Source organism: Somniosus microcephalus, chromosome 20, assembly GCF_052327205.1.
Source record: "Somniosus microcephalus isolate GS21.2 chromosome 20, FLI_Smic_1.0, whole genome shotgun sequence".
NCBI classification, from domain to species: domain Eukaryota; kingdom Metazoa; phylum Chordata; class Chondrichthyes; order Squaliformes; family Somniosidae; genus Somniosus; species Somniosus microcephalus.
This window is the reverse complement of record NC_141006.1, coordinates 70,015,275-70,024,626: the sequence shown is the minus strand read 5'-3', so window position 1 is coordinate 70,024,626 and position 9,352 is coordinate 70,015,275. Positions and strand designations below refer to the sequence as shown.

The following is a 9,352-nucleotide window of genomic DNA, read 5'->3' as shown; positions in this document are numbered from 1 at the left end:
TGTGTGCGGAGCAGAGATTTCAATGATCAGACTTTCCATCAGCTTTGTCCTGTTTCATTTATGCTTTGTTTGCTCCACCCCAAAACCCAACCTCCCATTGTCAGTGGTAAACTCCTCAGATTTCATGCTGTGACTTGCCCCTGGCGCTACGCACGCCTCTCTTGGCTAGGCATGATCCTGCGACCTACTCTGAGGCAATACAATATAAATGGTTATCAGGTTCATGGCTGCACCTCTCTGCTTTGTTCTACTTGCCTAATCCACTCTCTGCTGTGGAGGAAAAACAAATTGTGCAATAAAACGACAGCTGGTAGTTTAAACAGGTACTTCTGTACAACACGTACTTGAGGACTCATATACAGACCTGGAACTCCGCATTAATCAGGTAATAACTTTGGGAAGGTGACTTATTTTGCACCTATCTTTACAATAGATAGATATTAGAGGATTCTTTCCCGGGGGAGACTGGAAGTGTTGGGAACCTTGATTAACAGGTCTTGTGCCCACCAGAGTTACACATCTAGTCACATGACGAACCTGCAGCGTATGTGTCAGCCGTGGCTCAGTGGGCCGCACCCTCGCCTCTGAGTCCGAAGGTTGTGGGTTCAAGTCCCGCTCCAGGGACTTGAGCGCAAAATGCCAGGCTGACACTCCAGTGCGGTGCTGAGGGAGCACCGCACTGTATGTGCTCCTGTTACCTCCAAAATCTCAATCACAGATTGAGGAGGCTAGGCCTATATTCTCTAGCGTTTAGAAGAATGAGAGGTGATCTTATTTTGACAGGGAGGGTGTTTCCCCTGGCTGGGGAGTCTAGAATCAGGAGTCACAGTCTCAGAATAAGAGGTCGGCCATTTAGGACTGAGATGAGGAGAAATTTCTTCACTCGGTGGGTGGTGAATCTTTGGAATTCTCTACCCCAGAGGGCTGCGGAGGCTCAGTCGTTGAGTATATTCAAGGCAGAGAGCGATAGATTTTTGGGAATCAAGGGATATGGGGATAGTGCAGGAAAGTGGAGATGAGGTAGAAGATCAGCCATGATCTTATTGAATGGCAGAGCAGGCTCAAAGGACCAAATGGCCGACTCCTGCTCCTATTTCTTATGTTCTTAAGTTTACTTGCAGGAGAAGGTAGAACCAGTGATGTCACTGGATTAGTAACCCAGAGGCCTGGTGACCATGAAACTGCCATAAAAACCCATCTGGTTCACTAATGTCCTTTAGGGAAGGAAATCTGTTGTCCTTACCCGGTCTGGCCTATATGTGACTCCAGACCCACAGCAATGTGGTTGACTCTTAACTGCCCTCTGAAATGGCCCAGCGAGCCACTCAGTTGTACTCAAGAAGGCGGCTCACCACCTTCTTCTTGGGGGCAATTAGGGATGGGCAATAAATGCTGGCCTTGCTGGCGACGCCCACATCCGGTGAATGAATAAAGGAATAAAAAGAAATCCAAAGGAGAGGCTGCACGTGGGAGAATTCCATAACCTCAAGCTGTTGAGTGAGGTTTGAAGAAACTGCCCTGGAAGTATTATCACTGGGTTCAGAAGAGGGATTGTGGTGATCATTCAGAGGTTGTCCCTAAGTACAGCCCTTCTAATGTTCTCTTTTACCCCTTGCTCACTCACTGACTCAAGTCAAACAAAAAGCCATGTCACACAGTACATTTCCATGTAAGCAATACTTGAAGCGGAATCATGCAGTGTGCATTCCAACGCTTGTTCCTTTGCTCATTTTTGCTTTGGTGCCCCACAAGAAGCAACTGCAACTTCCAGTGGTTTACAAGAAGCGGGCACACCGGCTTGTGTTGCTCACTCTGCCAGCACATGTACTATCGTTACATTCACCCCAGGGATGTAGCCAGTCAGTTTAAGGCCCAGCTTGTGTTTTTTTTTTCTCCGTTCCAGATCTCTGGGATTCAGACCCGGCGGCGTGTGCATTTTAGAAGAAGAAGCCTATCTGAATGCCAATGTTTTCTTCAGTCATTAGATGGATGTTCACAGTGTTCCCGTGCTGTGCAGAGAGAAATGCAGACCGAGCTCCCAGTGATCCTTGCTGGAAAGTGTGTGTGTAGATCTGGTAGCCGCCCTCCCCTTCGCTCACAGGTTAGGTTCACGGGAAAGAATAAGCACTTGGGTGAGGTACTGGAGGGCTGCTGACACCCAAGGGATCAAGGGATATGGGGAGAAGGCAGGGACAGGGTACTGAGTTTGGATGATCAGCCATGATCTCATTGAATGGCAGAGCAGGCTCGAGGGGCCGAATGGCCTACTCCTGCTCCTATCTTCTATGTTTCTATGTTTCTATGTCCAGAAGATGTCACTGACTTAAACAGAGGAAGGGAGAACATTGGAAAAAGCTCAGGACTAGTATAGCACTTCAACAATTTCAAATATAGGGGGTAATTTTGTGAGACTCTGTTGTTGGCGTGGAGTCGAGCTAGACTCGAGTGTGAGTCAGAAATAGAGCTATAACATTATATTCTCTGACCCGAGGCTCATACCAGCAATGGAGCCATGCAAAATTATCCCTATGATATATAGTTGCTGTTTTTGATTCCACAAATTAGTATATATGAATTATAGAAGTACCATTTTGTAATTCCATTTTTAACATTTTATAATTGCTATTCCCCAAAGTTCCCCCAATGACTCAGTGAGTTTATCCAGTGGGCAGCTTAACCATATGACCAGGAACACTCATGGTTTATTCCCCATCAATGCTGAGTTAGCTAATCTTAGCCGAGGTGTTGGTATGGGAGCTGCGATTATCCTCCGTGCTCGTGCATTAGGCAGGGGAGGATCATTGAAGCAATAGCAAAATACTGCGGATGCTGGAATTGATCATTGTGGTTCCTTCCCACTGCTAGCCACTATCGAGTGATCCCTCCTGGAAAGTGTGAATGTGCCCTGATTGGGACAAGAGGATAGGGCTTGGATTGGATGCCCCACTGTTGAATAGCCTGCTGATCAACGGGATGTGGGCGTCGCTGGCAAGGCCAGCATTTATTGCCCATCCCTAATTCCCCTTGAGAAGCTGGTGGTGAGCCGCCGCCTTGAACTGCTGCTGTGAAGGTGCTCCCACAGTGCTGTTAAGGAGGGAGTTCCAGGATTTTGACCCAGCGACGATGAAGAAATGATGATATACTTCCAAGTCAGGATGGTGTGTGACTTGGAGGGGAACTTGGAGGTGGTGGTGTTCCCATGCGCCCGCAGAGGTCGTGGATTTGGGAGGTGCTGCCGAAGAAGTGCATCTTGTAGCTGGTACACACTGCAGCCACGGTACGCCGGCGGTGGAGGGAGTGAATGTTTAATGTGGTGGATGGGGTGCCAATCAAGTGGGCTGCTTTGTCCTGGATGGTGTCGAGCTTCTTGAGTGTTGGAGCTGTCTAGGTTCACTATTGTAGAATGTCACTTGCTGAGGTACTGGAGGGTACAGAGCAGGATTAAAACGGAGTGTACTTAAACAGAGTATTTTATTTGAGAACTTGGAAAGAGTGGGAATTTCTGGTCAGTATTGGGTAAGGAGTTGTTGCTTTTTGCCTACACTACTTGTAGTGCTTAGTGTTACAGGTAGATATTTAATTTCAGTACCCTTAACTTAATCTAGCTCAAGTAAGTAGTCAAGAAACTACACTGTAAGCTAAGTTACCTAATTACAAATTTAATTACATTTAATTAAATAAAACAAGGTCATATAGGGATGGCAGTGCAGGTGGTGTGCAGCAACTGCAGCAGGTGGGAGTTTGTGGAGAGCATTGTGATCCCGGACAACCACGTTTGGAGTAAATGCCTGCATCTTGAGGAACTTCAGCTCAGAGTTGTTGAGCTGGAGTCTGAGGTGCAGACATTGCCTGGCATCAGGGATGGGGAGAGTTACCTCTACACTTTGATCCAGGAGGCAGTCACACCCCTTAGGTTAGGTAGAGGTTAGGTACAGGTCTGATTAGTGGTCAGGGACAGGAGAGTGTGACCGCAACTCAGGCAGGTAAGGGGACCCCAGGTGCAGTGCTGGAGGAGCCTCAGCCTTTGCCCTTGTCCAACAGGTATGAGGTTCTTGCTGCCTGTGTGGATGAGGGAAAAGCCTGCAGGATGGATGAGCAAGCTGACCATGGCATCATGGTGCAGGAGGCCATTCAAATGGGGGGAGTGAAAGGGGATGTAGTTGTGGTAGGGGACAGTATAGTCAGGGGGATAGATACTGTTCTCTGCAGCCGTGACCAAGAGTTCTGAAGGTTGTGATGCCTGCCCAGTGCCAGGGTTAAAGGCATCTCCTCGTGGCTGGAGAAGAACTTGGAGTGGGAGGATCTAGTTGTCGTGGTCCATGTAGGAACCAACGACATAGGTAGAACTAGGAATGAGGTTCTGCTGAGGGAGTTTGAGGAGCAAGGATCCAAATTAAAAAGCAGAACCTCAAAGCTAATAATCTCTGGATTGTGACCTGAGCCACGTGCAAATTGGCATCGGGACAAACAGATTTAACTGTTTAACAGGTTTAACTGTGTGGCTCAAAGAGTGGTGTGGGAGGAAGGGGTTTCAGTTCATGGGGCACTGGCACCAGTACTGGGGAAGGAGGGAGCTGTTCTGTTGGAACGGGCTCCACTTAAACCGGGCTGGGACCAGTGTCCTGGCGAACCGAGTAACTAGGTCAGTAGACAGGGCTTTAAACTAATGAAGGGGGTGGGAGGATTCAGGAAAGAGTAAATTTAAAAGCAGCAAGAGAAATGTCAAGGCTCCAGAGCAAGTAGAGTTTTGGGTAAAAATAGGCAGAGTGGGTCAGGAAGGGACAGAGAGAGTAACAAAGGTAATAGGGCATCAGTGACTAAGGTGACATTAGGGAAAAATAGAAAAAAGTCAAAGCTAAAGGCACTGTATCTGAATGCACGAAGCATTTGCAACAAAATAGATGAATTAATGACGCAGATAGAAATGAATAGGTTTGATCTAATAGCCATTACGGCAACGTGGTTGCTATGTGGCCAAGGTTGGGAACTGAATTATCCAGGATACTTAACTTTTAGGCAAAATGGAAACAATCAGGTACCCCTGATAAAGGATGGGATAAAGGCAGTTGAGAGAAAGGATCTTAGCACCGACAATCAAGAAGTAGAATCAGTTTGAGTGGAGCTAAGAAACAGCAAGGGGCAGAAAACATTGGTGGGAGTTGTTTATAGGCCCCCAAACATTAGTTGTAATGTAGGGCAGAGTATTAATCAGGAAATTAGAGGTGCATGTAACAAGGGTAATACAGTGATCATGGGGGACTTTAATCTACTTATAGGCTGGGCAAATGAAATTTGCAGTAATAGTGTGGAGGATGAATTCATGGAATGTATGCAAGATAGTTTTTTATATCAGAATGTTGAGGAACCAACTAGGGAACAGGCTATTTTAGATCTAGTATTGTGCAATGAGAAAGGGTTAATTAATTACCTTGTAGTAAAGGAGCCTTTAGGGAAGAGTGACCATAATATGATAGAATTTTATATTGCGTTTGAAAGTGATTTAGCTAAATATGAAACTAGGATCTTAAATCTAAACTATGTAGGTATGAAGGGCGAGTTGGCTAAGGTAGATTGGGAAACTACATTAAAAGGTATGATGGTAGAGAAGCAATGGCTAGTGTTTAAAGAATTAATACATAATTTACAACAAATATACATTTCCTTAAGGCACAAAACCTCCACAGGAAAAGTGGTCCAACCGCAGCTAACAAAAGAAGTTAAAGATAGTATTAGATCAAAGGAAAGACTTATAATGTTACCAAAAAGAGTAGTAAGTCAAAATTCCATCAATTCTAGAATGGTTCCCGCGGATTGGAAGGTAGCAAGTGTAACCCCACTGTTTAAGAAAGGAGGGAGAGAGAAAATGGGGAACTACAGACCAGTTAGCCTGACATCAGTAGTAGGGAAAATGCTAGAATCTATTAATAAGGATGTAGTAACAGGACACTTAGAAAATAATAATAGGATTGGGCAGAGTCAACACGGATTTATGAAGAGGAAATCGTATTTGATGAATCTGTTAAGAGTTTTTTGAGGTTGTAACTAGCAGAATAGATAAGGCAGAACCAGTGGATGTGGTGTATTTTGATTTTCAGAAAGCATTCGATAAGGCGCCACACAAGAGGTTATTAAACAAAAATAGGGCTCATGGTATTGGGGGTAATATACGAGCATGGATCGAGGATTGGTTAATGGACAGAAAACAGAGAGTAGGAATAAACAAATTTTTTTTGGGTTGACAGGCTGTAACTAGTGGAGTACCGCAAGGATCAGTGCTTGGGCCTCAGCTATTCACAATCTACATCAATGATTTGGATGAGGGGACCAAATGTAATATATCCATGTTTGCTGATGATATAAAGCTGGATGGGAATGTAAGTTGTGAGGAGGATGCAAGGAGGCTTCAAGGGGATATAGACAAGCTAAGTGAGTGGGCAAGAACATGACAAATGGAATATAATGTGGAGAAATGTGAAGTTATCCACTTTGGTAGGAAAAATAGAAAAGCAGAGAATTTTTTAAATGGTGAGAGATTGGGAAATGTTGGTGTTCAGAGGGACCTGGATGCCCTTGTACATGAATCACTGAAAGTTAACATGCAGGTACAGCAAGCAATTAGGAAAGCAAATGGTATGTTGGCCTTTATTACAAGAGGATTGGAGTATAAGAGTAAAGACGTCTTACTGCAATTATATAGGGCCCTGGTGAGACCACACCTGGAGGATTGTGTACAGTTTTGGTCTCCTTACCTAAGAAATGATATACTTGCCATAGAGGGAGTGTAACGAAGATTCACCAGACTGATTCCTGGGATGGGGGGATTGTCCTAAGAGGAGAGATTGAGTAGACTAGGCCTATATTCTCTGGAGTTTAGAAGAATGAGAGGTGATCTCATTGAAACATTCTTACAGGGCTTGACTGGTTGGATGCAGGGAGGATGTTTCCCCTGGCTGGGGAGTCTAGAACCAGGGGTCACAGTCTGAGAATAAGGGGTCGGCCATTTAGGACTGAGATGAGGAGAAATTTCTTCACTCAGAGGGTGGTGAATCTTTGGAATTCTCTACCCCAGAGGGCTGTGGAGGCTCAGCCGTTGAGTATATTCAAGACAGAGATCGATAGATTGTTGAATATTAAGGGAATGAAGGGCTATGGGAATAGTGCGGGAAAGTGGAGATGATGTAGAAGATCAGCCATGATCTTATTGAATGGCGGAGCAGGCTCGAGAGGTCAAATGGCCAACTTCTGCTCCTATTTCTTATGTTCTTATTTACTTGAGCAAGGAGTCTGTGCCTTCAGAAAAGGGAAAGACAGTAGGTAAAATAACGGGTGGAATCTTCTTTTAAAAATGGGTTTGCATTTTCAGTCTGTATTTTTTTTCCTAGTGTTTCAGTTGGGGTTTTTGTTACTATACCATTTTGAACTTGAAGCAGAAGTTAGTGATCTAATGAGCTTTTTGTGGAGCTGATGAAAGGGTTAAAAGAGATTTACTTAAGTGGAACGGACGGCATCACTCAGGTTGGGACAAAGCTCCATTCTTTCAGTGTTTCGTTTAGTGGAATTGCTTGTGAAGGTAATTTTTCAACCTTTGGCCCTTCACGCTTGACATCACTATAAGCTGATGGGTGCTTCCTTTCACTCAAATCCAGCTCGACGCAGGACGACAGAAGTGAGATCAGTTGAATCTAAATGAACAGAGCTGCTTTGAAAAAACCCAAATAGTGGACAGGTGGCCAGCTACCAGCATTTAAATCATCGCATCTTTACAGTGAAACAGCAAGGTGATAACTTGACTCAACCTAAATCAACTTGTTTGGTATTGGTAGCAATATATAGGCCTAGAAATTGGGTTTTGGCTTAGCCAGGGCTTTAGCGCCGGAAATTAGTGCCGGCGCTAAGTCCCCTGCGCGCGCCAAAAATTCAGTGGCGCCGCGCCCAAACGGCTGCCGGCGCTACTGAAGGGTCTTAGCGCCTGGAAAAGGGCGCTAACTGCCGTTTCGCGCCGCAATTCCGGCGATGCGGCACCCGATGCGGTGCGGCAGGCTGGGGAAGTGCAGGCCTCCTCCTTCCGTTAAGGAGGAGCTGCCTGCACCCGGCCGCGGCCCGCGCAAATCTGCTTAAAAATGAGCCCGGCACCTCGGACAAGTGCCGGGCTTGCATCTGTTCCGGGGGGGGGGAGAGAAGTCCGGGGAGGGAGCTGCGGGCAGGCGGCCGGCGGGAAAGCGGCCGGCCGCCGCGGGGCCTTTAATGCGCCGGCGCTAACTGCAGTAAGGCACCTCTGACAAAACGCTGGTTGCGGCTGCCATGGGCGAGGCGGCCGCAACTCAATTTCGGAGTTCGGGCGGGTTACCACGGCAACCGGGACGCTGCGCACACCGATGACGTCATCGGTGCCGGCGCAGCGCTACCGGAGCAACGCCAATTTAGGGCCCCAGGGAATTTCACTACTGGCCATAACTCCGGCGCAAGGCCCTCTAGCACCTCAAATGAGGCGCTAAGGCTACTGAATTTTCAGCCGATAATGTCCAACTTCTTTCCCCTAGAAGCGAATCATACCTTTGTTTTACAGAGCACGTTTCATTCAAAATCCAATCATAGATCAGGTATTTTTTTTTGTTGTCTGCTAGTTTATCTCCCTTTCCCTCTTCTCCTGAAGGTGTTAACTAACTAATCAAGTTAGTCAAACACGATATGTATGACGTTCATTTATGAGCTCACACATTTCCAAATGCCAATACATTTTCTCCTGGATTATTGTCTCTAAAAGATCTCCCACCACCGACGTTAGGCTGAATGGCCTGTAGTTGCCGGGTTTATCCCCTCTCTCCTTTTTAAAAACAGGGGTGTAACATTTGCAATCCTCCAGTCGTCTGGCACCACCCCCATATCTGAGGAGGATTGGAAGATTGTGGCCAGAGCCTCTGCAATTTCCACCCTTACTTCCCTTAGTAACCCAGGATGCATCCCATCCAGACCGGGCGACTTTTCAACTTTGAGGACTGCCAAACTTTTAAGTACCTCCTCTTTATCTTTTTTTATCCTATCTAATATCGCTACTGCCTCGTCCTTTACTGCTACATTGGCAGCATCCTTACATTGTTTAGTTACCGTTGTGTCGATAAAAGTGCCAGTCATTTTGTGCACAGCAAGGTCCCGCAAACAACAACAAGAAGAATGACCAATTAATCTCTTGCTGGCTGGTGTTGGATGAGGGAGGAATGTTGGTCATGACAGCAGGAAAACTACCTGCTCCTCTTCAAATATTGCCGTGGGATCTTTACTCTCCACTGAAACAGGCAGATGGGGCTTCAACCTGACATCTTGTCCAAAGGACTGCACCGCCTGACAATTCAGC

At 46.2% G+C, this 9,352-nt stretch overlaps 1 long non-coding RNA gene across 1 annotated transcript in view; it reads left to right on the top strand.

The window, feature by feature from the left end:
* The first annotated feature begins 236 nt into the window (after positions 1-236).
* LOC147103392 (uncharacterized) overlaps positions 237-9,352 on the top strand; it is a 59,526-nt gene continuing 50,410 nt past the window's right edge. The window contains exon 1 of the long non-coding RNA XR_015072949.1: positions 237-385. This is a non-coding gene — a long non-coding RNA (uncharacterized LOC147103392). The remainder of the gene's footprint in view (positions 386-9,352) is intronic.